Source organism: Lactuca saligna, chromosome 7 (assembly GCF_052625555.1).
Source record: "Lactuca saligna cultivar CGN05327 chromosome 7, ASM5262555v1, whole genome shotgun sequence".
Lineage (NCBI taxonomy): Eukaryota > Viridiplantae > Streptophyta > Magnoliopsida > Asterales > Asteraceae > Lactuca > Lactuca saligna.
This window is the reverse complement of record NC_136423.1, coordinates 13,621,279-13,642,187: the sequence shown is the minus strand read 5'-3', so window position 1 is coordinate 13,642,187 and position 20,909 is coordinate 13,621,279. Positions and strand designations below refer to the sequence as shown.

General features: G+C 36.2%; 1 pseudogene; it reads right to left on the bottom strand.

Moving 5' to 3' along the window:
- Nucleotides 1-899: 899 nt before the first annotated feature.
- Nucleotides 900-20,624, bottom strand: LOC145006674 (uncharacterized; annotated as a pseudogene).
- Nucleotides 20,625-20,909: the final 285 nt, after the last annotated feature.

Sequence of the window (20,909 nt, the reverse complement as noted above, 5' to 3'; positions counted from 1 at the left end):
CCATTTAAATTGGTAGGTATGGGTAAATCTGGAATTATATTCTCTGAAGAAGAACAGATGTAGGAATAAAAATTCCATTTAAAGAGAATTGTGAAGATTCCATGACTGAATAAAAGCTTTTGGTAAAACAAACATTGAAAATAGATCATTAACAAATGATTGAGAAGAATGAATGAATGAAAATACATTTTCATGGAAGACAACATCTATTGACATGAAAACTTCTTTGGTAGATAAATCTAATAACCTGTATGCCTTCATGCCAGGTGGACATCCTATGAATGCACAAGGTCTTGCACGTGGTTTAAATTTTGATTTGTGGGTTGACAGAGTAGAAGCAAAAACAAGACAACCAAAGGTATATAGGAAACTGTATTGTGGTTCTTCATTATACAATTTCTGAAAAGGAGTGGTATTTTGAAGAAGCTTTGAAGGAGTTCTATTAATTAAGTAAACAATTGTCTAAATGCATTCAGTCCAATAAAGAATTGAAATTTTTGACTGAAAATATAATGGTCTTGCAACATTTAGAATGTGTTGATGTTTCCTTTCAATAAGAAAATTATGTTGTGGCCTCTCAACACATGTGAACTGATGCAATATTCCTTTTCTTGAAACACTTCACTAAAAAGTAACTCCATTGCATTCTCAGACCTAAATATCTTGAATTTGGAATTAAATTGAGTAAGAACCATGCTTAAAAATCTTGGGATCACACATTGAACATCAGGTTTATTTTTCAACAAGTAAATACATGTGAAACGTGTACAATCATCAACCAAATTAACAAAGTACTTGTGACCTTGATAAGAAGAAGTTTGACAAGGGCCCCACATATCACAATGAAGAATATCAAAAGGATTACTAGAAACATTGTTCAAAGAAACAAATGGTAATCATTATTGCTTTGCTAGTAGACAAACAAAACAAAACAAATCACGATTATCCTTATTACTAATGCCAAAATCATTAGCAATCATCTTTATTTTGTCATAAGATGGATGTCCAAATCTACAATGCCATTGTTGAACAGAGATAACCACATTAGTATATATAATAGAGGTTGGAACATCTAACAGATATAAACCTTCATGTACTTCATCCCTGTCAATCATCTTCGTGGGGAAAATCTGTTCGATCAAAGAAAAATTATGGTAGAACTTGACCATAAGTAATTGAGATTTGGTCAAACAAGTAATATATATGAGATTTAATTCAAACTGAGGAAAATATAGAACATATGTGAGTAATAACTCATTTGTTAAATGGATATCTCCTTTGAAATGAACTTGAATAAGACTATGATTTGGCAATCTTACTCGAGTTCTAGTGATAGATTGTATGTTTATAAACATGCCTTTATCATTGCAATGTGTCTAGTAGCCCCCGATTCAAGAATCCAAACATTTGACAAGTAATTACCAGCATTAAGAGTTAGAATTCTATATTTACCTGCTAAATTCTCTGAAACAATTGCATGATTAATGGAAACATTCACCACATTTGTAGAAGCAAGTTGTCCAGATAACATGGCAATAAGGTTTTCATATTGTTGCTGTGTGAGTCCAGTGAGAGCATCATGAACATTTGAAGTAGTAGTCGATTGTGTAGATGACTGACATTGATCAACATCAACAGAATTGACACGAGATTGACTAGATTGAGTTCTATAGCCCGGTGGAAATCCATGTAACCTAGAATATTTTTCTTGTGTATGACCTGTCTTCTTGCAGTGCATGCAAAATGGTGAATCTTTTCTGAATGTCGTATGTGACTGATTAGGTCTATATGTAGGTTTGTTGTCATTTTTGTTGTTTGAAACACGAGTATCAAATGCAAGTGTACGATTTTGTAGATCACCTACATTATATTGCGTTTCTTATTGAATAGGAGAAAATCTTGTTGTAAGAAGGAATAGGATCCATGAGTAATATGTTGGTGATTTGTTATCATCAATGTTATTTAAGTGTAATGGGATTACTTTGTTGACTAAAAATGATCTTGATAAATATTAAACAAGTAAGGAAGGTGTGGAGTACACACTTGTTTAAGTTTGATCAAGTATCAAAGTACACTGTCATTTAAGGTCGAAACCCCTGAACGAACGGGGGTCCGGGGGCAGTGCCCCTGGGAGCGGGGTCCAAGGGGCGGCAGCCCCTGGCTGGGATCGAGCTGCCAGGTCAGCGCGGAAATTTTTTATTTGGGTTATATTGCTGTATTAAAAATGCATCAGAAAATCCAAATTTTGAATATTTGACCCGGTTTTGACTTTGCATTAATCCTTATACCAAACCCGGATTTATAACAGTTTTGACTGTTGAGAAAACTGTTATATGACAGTTTTGACAGTTTTTCAGACAAGGAATGTATATAACCAATTTTAGTCAGTTTTCTGGTACTCACGAAAATTACATCATCCCATTCTCTCTTTCTTTCTCTTTGATTTTATCTGAGTCTTATCCAATTGAGGATTTGGGAGTACCACCCAAATACTTCGATTTGAAAGTGATTATCACGATTCTCAGATTTCCAAGTGCCACTAAACCATATTTCTAACATAATATTTGATCCCTAACTTGAGCATAACTAGAATTTAATCCCATTAGAAAACTTATAACACGTTCAATCTCCTTTGCACCTCTACAAGTACACTTTCCACAAATACAATTATTGTTGTAACTGGAGAGTTCTTCCCAAAGTGCCTTCATAACAGAGTTAGATCCTTGTGTCAAATTCATCAAATCACGTTTGAGTTGGAAGATTCGTGGACCAATGGATTGTTGAAATCGTTCCTTTAATTCTTTCAACATGTCGGCAACGGTAGACAAATAAATGATGTTGTATGAAATCTCTTTAGAGACTGAAATGAGGATCCAAGATATAACAACATTGTTATTTTAAGACCAAGATCTGTAAATTGGATAAGATGAATCAGGTTCAGGAAGAACATTTCCTTCAACAAAAGCAATTTGTTCTTGATTGAAAGAGAAATCCGCATGGATATACTCCAAGTAGCATAATTTTCCGTGTGAGTAATTGAGAAATGAGTACTACACCAGGTTCATCCGAATTATGAAGATTAAAACGATCATTGTAGGAATCAGAATTCAAAGAATTAGGATTTAGAATTGGATTTGTAGAAGTAAAAGAAGGCATTATGAGAAACTAAAATTAAGAGATCAAAGATTCGCCATTGATGAACAAAAATCCGTCAATAATGAACGAATAAAAACAAAGCACGCTCTGATACCATATAAATTTGTATGAACAGAACTGAAATGTGAGATCGGATATTAAAAAACAAGACAGAAAATATATTTTCTAAACGTTTTAGAACAAAAGTAACGTCGTTTCTGTGATATATATATATATATATATATATATATATATATATATATATATATATATATATATATATATAAAGTAAACCACAAAAAAAAGTAAAGTAAAAGAAAAGTAGTTTTTAAGTAGACCAAAAATTATAGAAAAATATAATGTACACATGTAACTAGAGCTTTCTGATAGTAGACAAAAACAAAAAAGTTAGAAAGGAATAGAATCAACTTGGGTTGAATATTTGTATCGAAGTGGATCAGATCAACTTTTAGACCAGACCGGTTTAGTAGAAATTGATGGACCTTGGACCGAATTGGTTGAGGTCGGTTTAGGTCTGGGTTTTTTGGTTCGTGTACCAGTTGGGCCGGTACAACTTTAGGTGCATATGATACAACTCGTTGAAGCCTACCGAAAGTTAGTTTATCTATTATGATTGTAGGATTAAGTATTTCGACCGACCCGACTCTTGGATCAAACCGGTTTTGCAGAAATTGATGGATCTTGGACCAGACCTGTTGAGGTCGGTCTAAGTCCGGTCCGGTTAGAGGTCCAAATGCTCACCCTAGAGTAAATTATAGAAATGGTAGCTTTATCACAACTTGGAGTCTAAGATTTCAAATTTGGCATGAATAGCACTTCAGATTTTAAAAACTTGCATTATTGGTCATTCAGTTTACTATTCTATTATTGGATGAGAAAACAAATAAATAGTTAATAAAGAACATCTATTCTCTTGGGTACTACATAATCCATTGACTACATTCTTCTAGGACATCATAATTTCTAAATCTAAACAAGAAGTATTATCCTTTTGGTTTGCAATATCATACTCAAAATCCTGAATTCCAGTTAGTAGATTTGATAATTGTGGATCACATCATCACATTCAAGCTTAATACTCATAATTTTAGTTCATATTACATAATTTAGATATTAAGTTTAGTTAGAGAACTATGAGATACAATGCATCACTCTTCTTTTCTTCTGCAATCTTGATATGAATATGTAGCATACATATCCTATGATTAAAGCTTCATCTTCACCCTTCCATTTGATCCTGTAAATGATCATCTCCCTTTATGCTTAAATCTTCCATGTTTTCTTCATAGCCCAATATTTCTTATTTATCCATGGTGATTATGTCTTTATATAAGAAGGGGTAAAAAGGAAGATTCAGGTGGTGGGTGTCAAAGGCGTTCCACATAAGAAATGGCGACGGAGTAGAATATAAATACCACACCAAAGGTGATTCTATATTAGCATCACATATTGTCTAGACATTGTTTCTTTTGTATATCCATAACTCTATATATAGAGCATCAATATACTTGTAAACTTCACCATGAGATTAATAAACAAATCAACTAGTTCATCTGCATATCTAACACAACTACACCGATCATTATCCAATATGTACGAGAAACTATAAACCACAAATAAGGTTTTTTTCTACAGTTGATGAATAAAAAAATGAAGGAGGTAACTTAGTCATAGATCATGTGAGCGTGTTTAATTCAATTCTATCTAAGTTGATATATGTTGACATTAATTTCGATAATGAATTTCAGTCCTTGTTGTTTTTATCTTCATTGTCTAAGAGTTGTTCCGATAAGGTTACAACAACTAGCAGTTCATCTCAAACTACTAAGTTTATATTCAAAGGAATTTGCGATTTAATCATGGGAGAAAATATATGAAGGAAGAAAACATGTGAGTTTTTTAGTTCCTTGTTGAGTATAGAAGGCATGGGTATAAGAACTGATAAAAATGGGGATAGTTCTAGAGGAAGAGCAAACAAAAAAGAGGGGGCGATCAAAGAACATGAATGATATTGTTCGAGTAATTGCAAGGAAAATTGACACTTCATAAATAAATGCCTAAAATCTGCAGCCGATAAAGGCAAGAAAGATTTGATCATGGTAGTCGATTTTAATTACACATTGAACTATCACATAGAAAATCTAGTCAAATCATGGATTGTGGATTATGATCCATCATTATATGCTAGTTTATGACAAAATATGATGCAATATTTGAAGTATTACAATGGTAAGGTGAGATTGGAAAATGATAAGACTGAAGAGTCTTGATATTACGGGTGATGCGGACGTAGTCCTCAATACATATATTGGCTCAAAGTAGACATTGAAAATGTTAGATTCATTCTAGATTTGAAGGGAATGCTAATACCAGTGAGTTAGTTAGATGAAAACAGATATCGTATGGATTTTGGAATGTCACTAGTGGAAGGTAGTAAAATGGAATTTTGTAGTTGCTTGCTGACATAAAAAGAAACCATGTACACAATTAAGGATATAGATGCATCTACTACGTGACACCATAAACTTGGTCACGTAAGTGAGAAAGGTATACTGATGATAATTATAAAGGTAGGATTCTAAATCTGAAGAATGTGAGTGTGGATTTTTGTGATCGATGTATCTTGACAAACATAAAAGGTTACTTTTATGAAGATTGGAGCGTCACCCAAAACATGTAAGTTATAGATGGTTCATATTGATTTGTATGACCCTACACCGGTTTCTTAATAGGAAGATTGTGCTACTATGTTGCCTTTATAGATGATTCCACAATAAATGTATGCATTCATTTGTTGAAAAAACAAATATGAGGTCTTCAATATCTTTAAGAAATGTAAGGTTGTAGTAGAGAATGATATTAATTTGAAGATTAAGTGTATGAAGTTAGATAATGGGGGAAAGTACATCAACGAAGAGTTAACTGGTCATATTATGAGAATGGGATTCGGATGTTGAATATAGTTATGTAAGGCCGGACATTATAATATGATGAGTCAAGTACTAATGCACGCTGACCGTCAGTGTCGGCGCCAACGCCAGCTTATGCTCTTCGAAGTACAGCATCAACGTGTAACTTTTTTGTTGTTATTTCTCTTTGTACTATGTAAATATTGTAATGATAGTTTTTAGTTAAATGTTCATAAATCTTAGTGATTCGGATAACTTTATATATTTGGATTAGAATCAACCCCCTTAATGTCAGGATTGATTGTTACTAGTTCAACTATGTATTCATGTAATCGGGTTGTTTTAATCGTAATCCTAATCGTCGCTTTGTGCTGATTCTCTTTGTGAGATTAATTTCTTAGTGAAAACATATTTTTTTTTTTGATAATTATGTGTCTTTCGTTATTGTTCTTTTACTGGTTTGTATCCAATCTACGAACCTACAAGTGGTATCAGAATAGGTTTTCTGATACATTCAAGATATCATGTCTTCTTCATCCCAATACAATCCAAAATCCTATGCAGCGAACAAAATTCCATTGTTCGATGAAAATAACTTTACCATGTGGAAAACAAATGTCATGGTTGTTATTGAAAACAAGGACTATGATATAATCAACATCATCAATCATGGTCCTCACGTTTCTATGTATCAACTTATGATTGATAATTCACCCTCGGGCAAAAAGAAGTAGAAACCGAAGGCAAGATACAATGAAGAAGATAAAAGACTCATAAGTCTTGATGTGAAAGCAAGGCTTGCCATAGGAAAGGCCAAAGAGCCTCATATTTTTTGTTCGCTTAAACCCACAAACTGGTTAAAGTGCCCTGGTAGCATTAAGTATAGTAAAGACTAAATGGCTTAATATTTTTGGTTTTTTTAGAATCCCAATCTAAGTGAGCTTCCTAAAGAGGAGAATATTAATACCACACCAAAGGTGATATTAGGTTACCATACCAAAGGTGAGGTTACCATATCACATTATTTTTTATATCTTCATATCTCTATATTGTAGAACTTCAAAGGTGATACTACAACCCCTAAAATCAAAAAATAAATATCTTTAGTTCGCCCGTACATACAACACGATTACACTTATTATATGAACCAAGTAATTCTTTATATTTCTTAGTTATACGCTTGTGGATACCTAAGTAACAAACACAAGTAGCATTCATTTATGAAGTTTAATAAACTGATTCTAAATATGAAAAATTTGTTGGAAACCTATAAAAGAAAAAGCAAGTAAACAAGCCATGTGATTTTTGGAATTTCCGTGGTCGGTGCATAAAGGCTAAAGCTCCTTTGAATAAGGTGTCATTTGAATCTAAAAGTCAACTTATTTTTGTAGCTATTTAGACTTTTTTTTGAGTTGGTAGGAGTGTTACTATTAAGACATCCTTTAAACACTCTATTAGCATATTAATAAAAAATCAATCAATAATTAACTACTTATAATCAGCTTTTTCGAAAAATAATACAATTTCAACAAATAAAAATATTTCAAAAATTAATTAGGATGTCTATATGAAAAATTGAAATGTCTTTTTAGCCAACCCCGGTAGCTTTTTAGACAAGTGCCCCTAGTTTTTGGTCAAAATCAAATAATGCTTCTTGAGTTACAAGTAATCAGTACTTACTCATTTGACTATATATTTTGAACAGTTTTAATCAAAAAGTCAACTGCAATGATCCCTTAATTAATATCTTAATACAAAATGGTTGATGAAGAAATACAAAAAAAAGAAAAAGTATATAGAAAGTGAACTGAAATCATCCATGTTTTTTTAATCGCTTGGTAATTTACAATTGATATCTTTTTGTTATGCAAATTGTTTTTTTATTACTGATCGACGCTTTTCTGGTACAACAAAATAACTTATGACAGTTCATTTAGTTTTAGTGGTTTTCATTTTTTATTTACATATTCAAACTCTATTTTTTTTCCTACATCTATATACTATTCATTTTATTTTTGGTGGTTTTCGTTTTTTATTTACATATTTGTACTCTATTTTTTCCAACTCCTATATTTATCACCATCATATGCACACAATTATTTATATATAAATGGTAGCATAAGATTATGTACAAAATGCACAAGATCATATATCAGATGCACACGATCCTATATGAGATCCATAAGATTTTGCATGAAATGCATATATACAAAAAGTACACACAAGATATACTAAAGGTACATACAGACTTAATAATAATAATAATAATAATAATAATAATAATAATAATAATAATAATAAGCTTCACATGAAATAATAATAATAATAATAATAATAATATTAATAATAATAAGCTTCTACATGAAAAACTATACAATTTAACGAACTAACTAAACAAAAGGTACACACAAGATATACTAAAGGTACATACAGGCTTAATAATAATAATAATAATAATAATAATAATAATAATAATAATAATAATAAGCTTCTACATGAAATAATAATACTAATACTAATACTAATAATAATAATAATAAGCTTCTACATGAAAAACTATACAATTTAACGAACTAACTAAACAAAAGGTACACACAAAATATACTAAAGGTACATAAAGGCTTAATAATAATAATAATAATAATAATAATAATAATAATAATAAGCTTCTACATCAAAAACTATACAATTTAAAGAAATAACTAAACAACAATAATGCATGAAAATTACATTAACATATATGGTGATATTCTTTATTTCTATGTTTATAAAATTTAAAATCTAGATTACATAAATCGATCATTTCATAAACCAAAAATTATTGATACGACCTTACAACTCATAAGCTGCTCGTTTTATCTTAAATAAGACTTGAACCTTAATTAAACATGTTTAAGATGATATTGTTTCATAGTATTTTTTCTGAACTTGTAATAGGCGTAAGAATTGAATTATTGAAATATGAACTAGGTTAGTTGATTGCACAACCCTTCTCTAGTTGCACTATTTGTTTGTAATTTGGTTTTACTAGATGCTTGCTAGTTGCATTTTCATAAAATATGTCGTTCCAAAAAGAGCAAAAATTCTTATCTGGAGATACATGGAGGTTCTCATCGGAGCTGATTGGTTTTAGATTTGTCTAGCGATTCAAATATGCAACCTCAATAAACATCACCCTGGATTCAACATCTCTCTCCCCAAATAGATGTTTCTTTTTTGTTTAAGCTTTTTAGTGAAATGATACTTAATTATGTCTCTATGTCACACCCATAATAACCCAAAATTTTAGTGATTTTAACTTACTATAAAAAGGAGAACTCATCAATATCCATTAACAACTACAAAATGTATTGATTATGTTTACTTAATGAGTGACAAACGAAGTTATTAAGTTGTCAAACGTACCATATGTTCTCTAAAGGTCAAAGTGATCCATATTAGTTATCAACTTCTTAAAGACCACCATAGTCTTTACAAAGGGGCAACCTTATGTTAGGGGTTTGATGTACATAGATGAAGACACTTATGAATTTTGATTAATGAAGTTGAAAATGTTTTTTCTTTTTGGAAAAGGGTTTAACGAGAGCGACACGTAGAAAAAATTGATGGATTGATTAAAATATCCTCGTATGCATCCCACATGACGTGAGGAGGGTTTAACTACATGAGTGGAATTACCTCCTTGCATTATATTTTCCTCAATCAGTTATTGCATTTGGATCTTCAATTTCTTTCTCTTTTCTTTTAATTTTATTTTTTGTAATTTTTTAAAAGGATTATAAGATTTACAAATTGGTCACATCTTAAAGAAGTATCGAGCCCTTGAAGAAAAGAAGTTAGTAATTAACATCGGAATTTGTCGTCTGTTAAATAGTTGTTTAATTTTTTTTTTTTTAATCAATCAATGACAACGAGTCCTTAATATATTTTTCCCCATTCATCATTAAAATGTAAAAGCACATCTGACGATCTATATTCGTTCTTGGTAGTTGATTCTTTGGATAAACATTTGAATTTAGTAAAGTTTTTTGTTAGAATATTTCTGCTTGCGTCAATGCTGATATTAACCATATTATTGCATTTATAATATTTTTTTTGGTTTGACTGTATGTTTTGCATACGAAGTGTTCGACGAAATGTCAAAAAAAATTATTATGCACAAAAAGGCGTTAATTTTCTTTCTGTATAATTATTAATTAGTTGTTTTTTTTTTGTTAGTCTTGTGGACTAAATATGAAGAGAAAGATGGAAAATTAACACTTGGCCATTGAATTAACCTACACGATAATGACAAAACTCTGTGTTCTTAATCTTACATGCCAAAATAAGTTTAAAGTAGTGTAAGTGACCAAACACACTCATTCAAACAGGTTCACTATTGAGGTTTCTTTTAATAGTATATATATGGGGTTGGTTAAACTTAAGCTTATATAATATTGATTTTGTAAATTATTATTAAAAATGTAGACTAATTCATGACCATATTTTAAGGTGACATATAAACATTAAACATGAAACAATTTTTTTCGGGCTTTAACCAAATGGTCACAAGTACTGGGAATCTACAAACATGAACTCGCGCGAGACCTTGATTTGATAAAAAGTAAAGCGATAAACTTTAGCAATATTATTTTATTCTATGCATATACTAATTTAGATAGAATATTGGTTCTCACATAATATAACTCGATAACGATTTATGAGACTACTTTTCTTTGTATCAATGATCATATATAGCAAGTCATGATGAGATGATCATGAGTGCAAACCGAATGCCAAAGATTAATACCACTATTTGGGTTGTCAATTGGTGGTTGTCGAGGCCAACACAAATAATAACCCTAATTATTACACACTAAAATAGAGTATAGTGGTCAAGGGATCGAATCTACGGAGACTGGTTCAATTTGATAACTCTATGAAAAATCTCTTTGTAAAATACTTGGAATATGACAATAAATTAAAAATGGGGGTTTTGATGTTTTGAAATACTTGAAACAAACTAGAATTAACTATGATTTAAATAGACAATTGCAACAAAAATAAGAATTTGATGTAAAATCAATAAGGGAAAGATGGTTGACTTAAAGTTTTCTCACTTTGACTTTTGATGAACATATCATTAGAATTCAATGGTGCAATACTTGTTTTAAATCCTCAATTTGGATATAGTAATCCAAGGAGCTTGAGATTACCTAGACTTTTCTTAATTGTTGAAATGGCTAGAGAAGCTCATAACAATTTCCTTAGTCAAAGTCACTAATTCCAAATAGCATGTAATTAGTGAAAGTCAACTAGCATTAAGAACCAAAAAGTCACCAAATCCAAGAGGGGTCAAATGCTTTCACCACCATGTTGGAGGAAATGTTTTTATGATTGTGCGAAGCAAAAACAACACAAAAATCATTTGTTGCTTGCTAATTTGAGGATCCTTTACTTAATCAAGAAATTAGCCAACTAATCACCACAAACACATTTAAACTCATGAACTAAAACATACAAGTAATGATAAGATGTTAAAACACAAAACATTCCCATAAAGATTCAAGAACATGTTCATGGATTCTTCAACATTCAACAAAAGTTCAAAGGATTAACCAAAAGTCAACCAAGATTAGCTTAGCCAAGCATGGCTAAACACAAAGAAACAAAGTTAGAGAAATTTGTACCAAACATTAAGCAAGAATCAAGAGGTAAAAATATGATGTTCTTCAAGGGTTCTTGGCCTTCAAAAGTCTCCAAAACTCCAGAGAGAATCTTCAAAAATCGGATGTCCAAGAGTATGCAAAAGATGGGCACCAACCTTCCTCAAATAGCTCAAAAGAAGAATTTCCGAAACTACCCCTGCAGGGCCTTGCGCGACCCGCGTGCTGCTGCGCGGGTGGGTTGCGCGGGTGGTGCCTGACATGGGCTTCTTTGAGATTTTGGGCCTCTAAAGCATATCCCACTAGCTCAGATCGAATCCAATCACCTCCTAGCCCATTTTCTTCAAGTTTTTCTTCATTTAAAGCCCAATTTGACCTCTCCAAATCCTCCAAAGCTCGTGAACTCGCCCGATTAATAATTTTCATACGCTTGAATGTTCCCCCGCATCTTGCAAATTTAAAGCTTATTTCTCTCCAAGTCTTCAAATAATCATCAAGATCACTCCATGCATCATCTCCACTACCCATCAAGCCCAACGTCATTTTTGTCTACCAAATCTCATCACCTCCTATACGTCCCGAACACTCCCGCTCCGCTAGACCCGAAAACCTGCAATTATGCTCACAAGATTCGAGAGTACCCGAAATAGTCATAAAATAATAAAAAGGAAAATATGCATGGAAATTATCTAAGTTATGAATGAAATATGCTAAAATAAACTATAAAAAGAAGTAAATAAAATGAAGCTATCAAATCACCCCAAGCTTAAACCTTACTTGTCCTCAAGTAAGACAAGACTAAATGAACTACCCTAGAAATAAAAAGAATGGATAGAACCATGGAACCTGTCCGACGTTAGTCAACATGGTCAGAATTGATTTCGCTGCTATCTCACAACTTTTTCATCCGTTGACAATGGAACCATAAACCACAGCCAGGACAACTCCTTTAGGTGAGTAATGAGGGATGAGCAGTCGCAGCCTCAATGGAACATGTATACAATGAAGAACATCTGTAGTAGGGAGAAAGCAACTGGATGGGCTCGGGTGGAGCTCTTCTTTAAGTGCACACTCTGATCTCACATCTGCCGGTTTCTCTCATGTGTAACTAGGTTTAATCGCTCGGGCACCGTTGTAGGAATCAGTTCACTTAGTGTTGGCCCAAACCTCCCGTAGTATCCGACTCGACAGTCTCTCTAACATCACCAATTTGCGAGAAAGAAAAAAAAAATAACAAGTCGATCTATATACAATAAAACAGATCTATACAAATGAATATCAAACGTCGGGTGACCAAGATGTTGGGAAATTTGTTCAATAATTGAACCGGCCACCTATCTAAGATAGTTGCGACTGAAAATTTGCATGCTTCATTTTGTTTTTGTTTTTGTTTTTGTTTTTGTTTTTTTTTTTTGTTTTTTTTTTGTTTTTTTTTTTTTGTTTTTTTTTTGAGAATTTAAAACCCTTTGACTCAAAATTTGGTTCCCAAAGGTGTGTAGGTGGAACCGAAAGGGTAATGATATAATCCGAATGGCCTAAGTGTGAAAATGACCATGTGTGGAGCATAAAGATGTAATGTAAGCTCCTTTTCCGTGGTTTTTCAAAGATAATGAAAATGTCCAAATGTGGACTAAAAGACTCTCTAAATTCTAAGAAAATCGCAAAAAGATATGGTGATGTAAAGAGACCGGATATGGATTCTACTCGGGGACAAGCACCAATGCTTCATCCTAACAGTTCAAACATGATCAAGTGTGATCCTCTCCGCGGTAGTGACCGCAAGGCTAAGAACACCCATTGCTATAGTATATCCTATAGTTGTTAGTATTGTATGCATAATTCTTCATGAAAACTACCTGTCCATGATCACTTACCCCTTTAAGCTACCAACATCTGATCCCAAGTATGAAATCCCAAACTGCAGCTAGTGGTCCCGGTTCGATGGGTGAGATAGCAACAAGATCCTGGACCAATAATGATACAATAACTATGAACCTGTTCCATGGCATCCAAGAGAGGTGAGAATAAACAGACAACAAAAATGCATGAATGCTAATGTCTTAAGCTAAATGTTATGCAAAAATAAAAAGTAGAAAAGAAGAAAATAAAATCTTTTTAAAATTTAATAAAAAAAAATGAATGCAAATTAACTTAAACTAATATGTTATGCAACCTAACTAAAAATGCATGAAAAAGAGTAAGAAAAAAAAAGGGAAATGCCCCACCCCAAGCTTAAGAACAAGCATTGTTCTCAATGCTTAAGGAAAGGGCAGAAAGGACCTAAATCGGGGGGTCGGGCGGCGGGAAATGCCCGTGGCGATGGTGGTAGTCCCACATATCCTGGAGCTGGCGGGAAGTGTGAGAGGAGGACTGCTCCAATCGATCAACACGGCTTGCCACATCTAGGATGGCTCTCGAATTCTCTTGCGTTTGGGCGTCGATGCGTTGCACCGTGGAGAACATTGTGGCAAATTGGTCAAAGAACGTGGGAGGGAAATATGGTGGGACTTCGTGTCCCTCCTGCTGATGCGGCTGGTCAAAATGATGTGGAGGGGCCTGGAACTGATCATGCTGAAACATCGGCTGCTGCATCGAGGGTTGGTCAAAATGGTCTTCAGCTTCGGGCATCTCGTCGTCCTCTTCGTCATCTTCTTCCTCTTGTTCCTCTGCGTCGTCACCCTCATCATCACCGAATTCTGGGAATACACCTGCTTGGGTCAATTGATCTGGATGAAGCCAAGTGTCGGGGTCGCCTGTATCGAATGAAGAACCGATCCAACTTGGCAGGATGTAAACCGGGGCTTTGTCAGCGTCTAACCAACTGTACGTGCGGGTTCCCCGATCGAGCAACATCTCCATCCGGATGAGAGTGTCACAATCTAGCAGGAAGTTCGGTGGGGTGTCGACAGGTATGTACTCGGGCTCCGGGAAGTCTAGGCCGACGGCTCGACCTATGATCGTGATAAGTCCCCCGATGAAAATTTCCCCTGAGGAACGTTGGCGTATGGAGTCACATTTGTCTAAAAAGAAGCCTGAAAAACTGAGGGAGAGTGCATGCCTCATGCTTCGGAGGAAAAATAGCTCACATCTGTTGATTTGACTGGGCTCGAGACGCCCGAAGATACTTGTCGTAAGGACTCGGTGAGCAATTCGCCAACAGGGGTGAACGATGTGCTTGGCTCCCTGTCGGCTTGGGTTGAAGGTTGGGAGATCGGAAATTTGCATCCAGAAGTTTGCATCAGGGCAACGCAGAAAATCTTGGTACTCTTGATTTTGGGGGCTGATGCGGAACGGATCGTCTATACCCATGATAGAGTCAAGCTCTGCGTATGTGAGTCTATGATGCTCCCCTTTCAACTGGAATGTGAGGACTTCCGTGTTATCATCTCGTGCATATGTGCTAAGAAATTCCATTGTGGGTTCCTCGTAAGTTCTGTCACAAATTCGAAGAAAACCACGCCAACCGAGTTTTATGAACAAATGGTATACACCATCATGCACCCCAAGCTTTTTCATGGACTTTTTATGGTAGAATTTTGTCGGCCGGATTGCGCGACCCCGAAGATTGGAGCGATAGGTTTTGATCTCAACATTTGTAAGGGAAGGATCGCTTCCCTCTTCTCCTCTTTTTTTTCGTTTACCGGCTGCTTTGCGTGATGGACCGGCGGTATCCTTTTGCGGGTTAGGATCGATCGATGATCCATGGGTGCGTGTCCGAGCCGTGGTTTTGCCCATTTTCGAAACCTACAATATCAAAAACAACTTCACCAACGTAATCCCTCACCTCACCACTCTCAAATCAATGCAACTATCTTTAGACCGAACACAAAAAAAATCCAAGAAATAATGACACCCAACTTTTGACAATGTAAAATGGTTTCAACAACAACACTCGGTTAATTTGATAATCCCAACAAAAATTCGGCAACAATACAAGACAAAATGAGAAAATCCCAACCAAAATTTAAACAATTTTTGAACAAATTTCCAAGCAAATCAACCAATCTCAACCTTTCTCAAATCAATGTTTCCAAATAAACCGGGCAACAACTAACGATCTTAGGCAATTTCCAAAGCATAATTGAATGCAATTACTGAGTTGAAACAATACAATGTAATAAAAACCAAGGAAAGAGAATACCCGTTTTATCCCAAAATTGAACTTGAACCCGGAATCCGCTACCGTGCACCCCAAGCTTTGGTTATTCGTGGGTGCCTAAATGCAAGACTTGTTCATTGAACGGATATTTTCAACTTGATTTGTGTGAAAAATCCGGCGACTCGTGGTGGCTCAAAAATTATGGGAAATTTTTTTTTGTGAGATTTTGAGGTTTTGTTTGGTTAGATGTAAAGATCCCCGAAAAAAGAAACACTTTGGTGGTGTCGGAATTGCGAGAGGTGGTGGGAGTTGGCCGGAAAATGGCCGGAAAGCCGCGAGTTGGGTGGTGGTGGCGCCCCTAGATCCGGCGATGGATCGGAGTAAACTTTAGGTGGGGTTTGTAGAGCACGGAAAATGGTGAAGAATGGTGGTGGTCTCGTCGTATTCCGACCGGTGGAACTCCGGGAAATCAAATTTTTGTGAAAAGTGGGTGTATGTGTTCTTGAGAGTTTGAGAGAATGAGAGGGTTTTGCGAGAATGAAATGAAGAAGGAGAGTTGTTGGAGGTTTTCAATCCATATTCAAGTGTGTTCAACACCCGGTCAATGTTGGTCAACTCATTAAACCACCTGGTCAACGAAAGTCAAAGCTGGTCAACAAAATAGGGGATAGTCGTCAAAGCAGCACGCGGGTCGCGCAGAGGGGGCGCGCATGTGTTGCAGTTTGGAGCTTGATCTTTGTTGCATGTTGAAGACCGGCCGCGCACACCAGCCGCGCACCCGTGCGCGGGTCGCGCAGACTCCTGCTCCTGGAAATCGATTTTTCTCTGTTTTCTTCCGTTTCTTCACTAGTTCTTGATCCCAAATGCCCCAAACACCTAGAAACTGTTGATTTCTTCAAAAATGACTTCAAAAGACGTATCAAAACATTTTCAAAACTTCTTTATTCGAACGTAGAAACACGAAAGCATAAAGCTTTTCCAAAAATGCCTCTCTTTAACGTCTTAGGCGAGACGTCCTTCTAGCTTGGTTCAACACTCCGGTGCATCCAAGTGGATGACTTCAATAACACTTGCATTAAAACTTTCATAGAATGGCTTTAATCGGTGCCCGTTAACTTTGAAAATATGTCCCGTTTCTTCACTTTGGATTTCCACGGCTCCATGGTCAAAAGTCTTTATTACAACAAATGGGCCAATCCACCTTGATCTTAATTTGCCCGGGAATAACTTCAATCGTGAATGGTAAAGTAAGACCCTATGTCCCGGTTCAAAATTCTTCCGGGTGATGGACTTGTCGTGAAAGAGCTTCGTTTTCTCCTTATAAATCCTTGCGTTTTCATAGGATTCGTTTCTCAATTCTTCTAGCTCTTGGAGTTGAAGTTTCCTATGCCTTCCAGCCTCGTAAATGTCGAAGTTTCATTTCTTGACCGCCCAAAATGCTCGGTGCTCTAACTCGACGGGAAGATGACAAGGTTTTCCGAAAACTAATCTGAAGGGCGACATTCCAATCGGGGTCTTATAAGCGGTCCGATATGCCCATAAGGCATCGTCAAGTCTCAAACTCCAATCCTTCTTTGTCGGATTCACTGTTTTCTCTAGAATAGACTTCACTTCACGATTCGAGACCTCCGCTTGACCATTCGTTTGAGGGTGATAGGTAGTGGAGACACGATGAGTCACGTGATACTTCTTCAATAGAGCCTCCATCATTTTGTTGCAAAAGTGCGTCCCTCTATCACTAATCAAAGCCCTAGGCACACCAAATCTCGCAAAAACATTAGACTTTAAAAACTCGATAACCGTTTTGGCATCGTCCGATCTTGTGGCTTTGGCTTCAACCCATTTAGAAACATAGTCAACCGCGAGTAAAATATAAACGTTGCCAAATGATACGGGAAATGGACCCATAAAATCAATCCCCCATACGTCGAAAATTTCACAAACAAGGATTGGATTTTGGGGCATTTGGTTCTTTTGCGAAATGTTTCCCGTCCTTTGGCACTGCTCACAACTTTTGCAAAACATATAACTATCGCGTAACATGGTTGGCCAAAATAATCCACATTCAAGGACTTTTCTCAAAGTCCGGCTAGGTCCGAAGTGTCCCCCACAAGCAAATTTATGACAAAATTGCAAAATGGATTGGTGCTCTTGTTGGGGCACACATCGCCTAATGATTTGATCGGGACAATGTTTCCACAAATAAGGTTCATCCCACACATAGTATTTTGCATCACTTTTCAACTTGTCTTTTTGAGAACGCGTGAATATGTCGGGATACCTTTTTGTGACCAAAAAGTTAACGATATCGGCATACCAAGGAATAGATTGGGTAAGGGAAAAGAGATGCTCATTCGGAAACTCGTCCCGCAATGGGAGAGGAGTTTCATTTGAAGTGATCTGACTTAGATGATCGGCAACGAGGTTCTCGCATCCGCTCTTATCCCGGATTTCCAAGTCAAATTCTTGTAACAGTAGGATCCACCGGATGAGTCTCGGCTTTGCATCCTTCTTCGTCATCAAGTACTTAAGAGCTGCGTGATCCGAATACACTATGACCTTGGTACCAAGTAGGTATTGTCTAAATTTCTCCAAGGCGAACACTATGGCCAATAGCTCCTTCTCCGTGGTAGAGTAGTTGCTTTGGGCATTGTCTAGTGTCCTTGATGCATAACAAATCACATGGGAGGCCCTCCCATTCTTTTGACCCAAAACGGCGCCAATTGCATAGTTACTTGCATCACACATGATCTCAAAAGGGAGATCCCAATTTGGTGCTTGCATGATGGGAGCGGACGTAAGCAACTCTTTGAGCTTGTCAAAAGCTTCTTTGCACGCCTCATTGAACTCGAAATCGACCTCCTTTTGCAAGAGTTGGCACATTGGTCTTGTTATCTTTGAAAAATCCTTGATGAACCTTCGGTAGAAACCTGCATGGCCCAGAAAAGAACGAACTTCCCGAACACAAGTCGGGTAAGGTAAGCTTTGAATAACATCAATTTTGGCCTTATCTACCTCAATTCCTTTTTTAGACACAATGTGACCCAAAATGAGACCTTGACTCACCATGAAATGACATTTCTCAAAATTCAAAACTAAGTTTGTTTCAATGCATCTTTTTAAAATTTTTGTGAGATTAGTCAAACATTCTTGAAAAGAGTTGCCATGTACCGTGAAATCATCCATAAAAACCTCAATTATGTTTTCAACATAATCCGAAAAGATACTAACCATACAACGTTGGAAAGTGGCCGGGGCGTTACACAATCCAAATGGCATTCTCCGGTATGCAAAAGTACCAAATGGGCATGTAAATGTTGTCTTTTCTTGGTCCTCCGGTGCCACCGGGATTTGGTGAAAACCAGAGTACCCGTCTAGACAACAATAATGGGATTTCCCGGCCAACCTTTCTAACATTTGGTCAATGAAAGGCAATGGGAAATGATCTTTTCGTGTGCTCGCATTGAGTTTGCGGTAGTCAATACATACTCTCCACCCGTTTTGCACACGGGTGGGGACCATCATACCTTTGTTGTTCTCCACCACCGTGATTCCCGTCTTCTTTGGAACGACTTGCACCGGACTCACCCACTTGCTATCCGAGATTGGATAGATCATCCCCGCATCAAGAAGCTTTAATATCTCTTTCTTCACGACTTCCATCATTGGTGGATTTAGCCTTCTTTGCGCGTCTCTACTTGGCTTGCATTCATCCTCCATTAAGATCTTGTGCATACAAGTGGAGGGGCTCAAACCCTTGATATCCGCAATCGTCCAACCCATGGCTTCTTTATGCTCCTTCAACACCTTGAGGAGTTGCTCTTCTTCAAATTCGGTTAAATGAGTTGAGATGATAACCGGAAGGGTTTCATTCTTTCCCAAGTAGGCATACTTCAAGTGTTGAGGTAAGACCTTTAATTCCATTTCGGGTGGTTGAACAAGGGATGGAGACAATTTTGTATGAGTTTGGGACAATTCAATTTGCTTGACATCTAATCTTGTGGATTTTTTCATTTCCATTTTATTTACCAACTTCTCAACTTCCGGATCCAAAGAATAAAACTTTAATTGCTCGGCTAGCTTCCCACAATCGAATCCTTTGCTTAAGATCATCTCCAACATATCACCGTTAGATAACTCAAACAATTCTTGAGTAATTGGCTCAACAACATCAACAAAGTACAAAGATGAAACATCACTAGGATATCTCATGGCATCATAAATATTAAAACTTATTGTTTCACCATCAAACTCCATTGTCAAGCTTCCCGCATACACATCGATTTTTGTCCTAGCCGTCTTCAAAAACGGTCTCCCAAGCAAGATTAGAGCCGATTTGGAGGACACTTGCTCATCTAGATCAATCACATAGAAATCCGCCTGGAAGACTAATTGGTTCACTTGCACTAGGACATCTTCTAAAACACCTCTAGGAAAGACACTTGATTTATCCGCAAGAGAGATTATGACACCGGTTTCACTTAAGGGTCCGACATTTAATGATTCATACACTGAATAGGGCATGACATTGATAGAAGCACCAAGATCAAGCATAGCACTACTAAAAGTGACATCTCCAATCTTGCAAGGAACCGTGAACATTCCGGGATCTTTTCATTTGGGTGGAAGTTTCCTTTGTAAAACCGCGGATGCGTTTTTGTTCATCAAAATTTTCTCATTTCCCTTCAACTTCCTCTTGTTGGTACAAAGTTCTTTCAAGAACTTTGCATATCTCGGGATTTGCTTGATTGCATCAAGTAGAGGGATGTTTACCTCCACCTTTCGGAAGGTGTCCAAAATCTCTTTCTCCTCCATATTCTTCTTTGAAGTTGCAAGTCGAAAGGGGAACGGTGGTTGAGTGGCTATTGGTGTTACTAGAGGGATGGACTTCTTTGGAACTCCGGCTTGTGCATCATTCTTGACTGTAGGTTCTTCAATGGGAATGATCTCTATTTCTTCCTCTTCTTCCCTTGGCTTCTTCTTTGAACTACTTTCTCCGGCTTGCTTGCCACTTCTCAAGGTCACCACATTGACATTTGGGTTCTTTTCGGTTTGAGAAGGGAGTTTACCACGAGATTCCAACTTGCTTATAGATGTAAC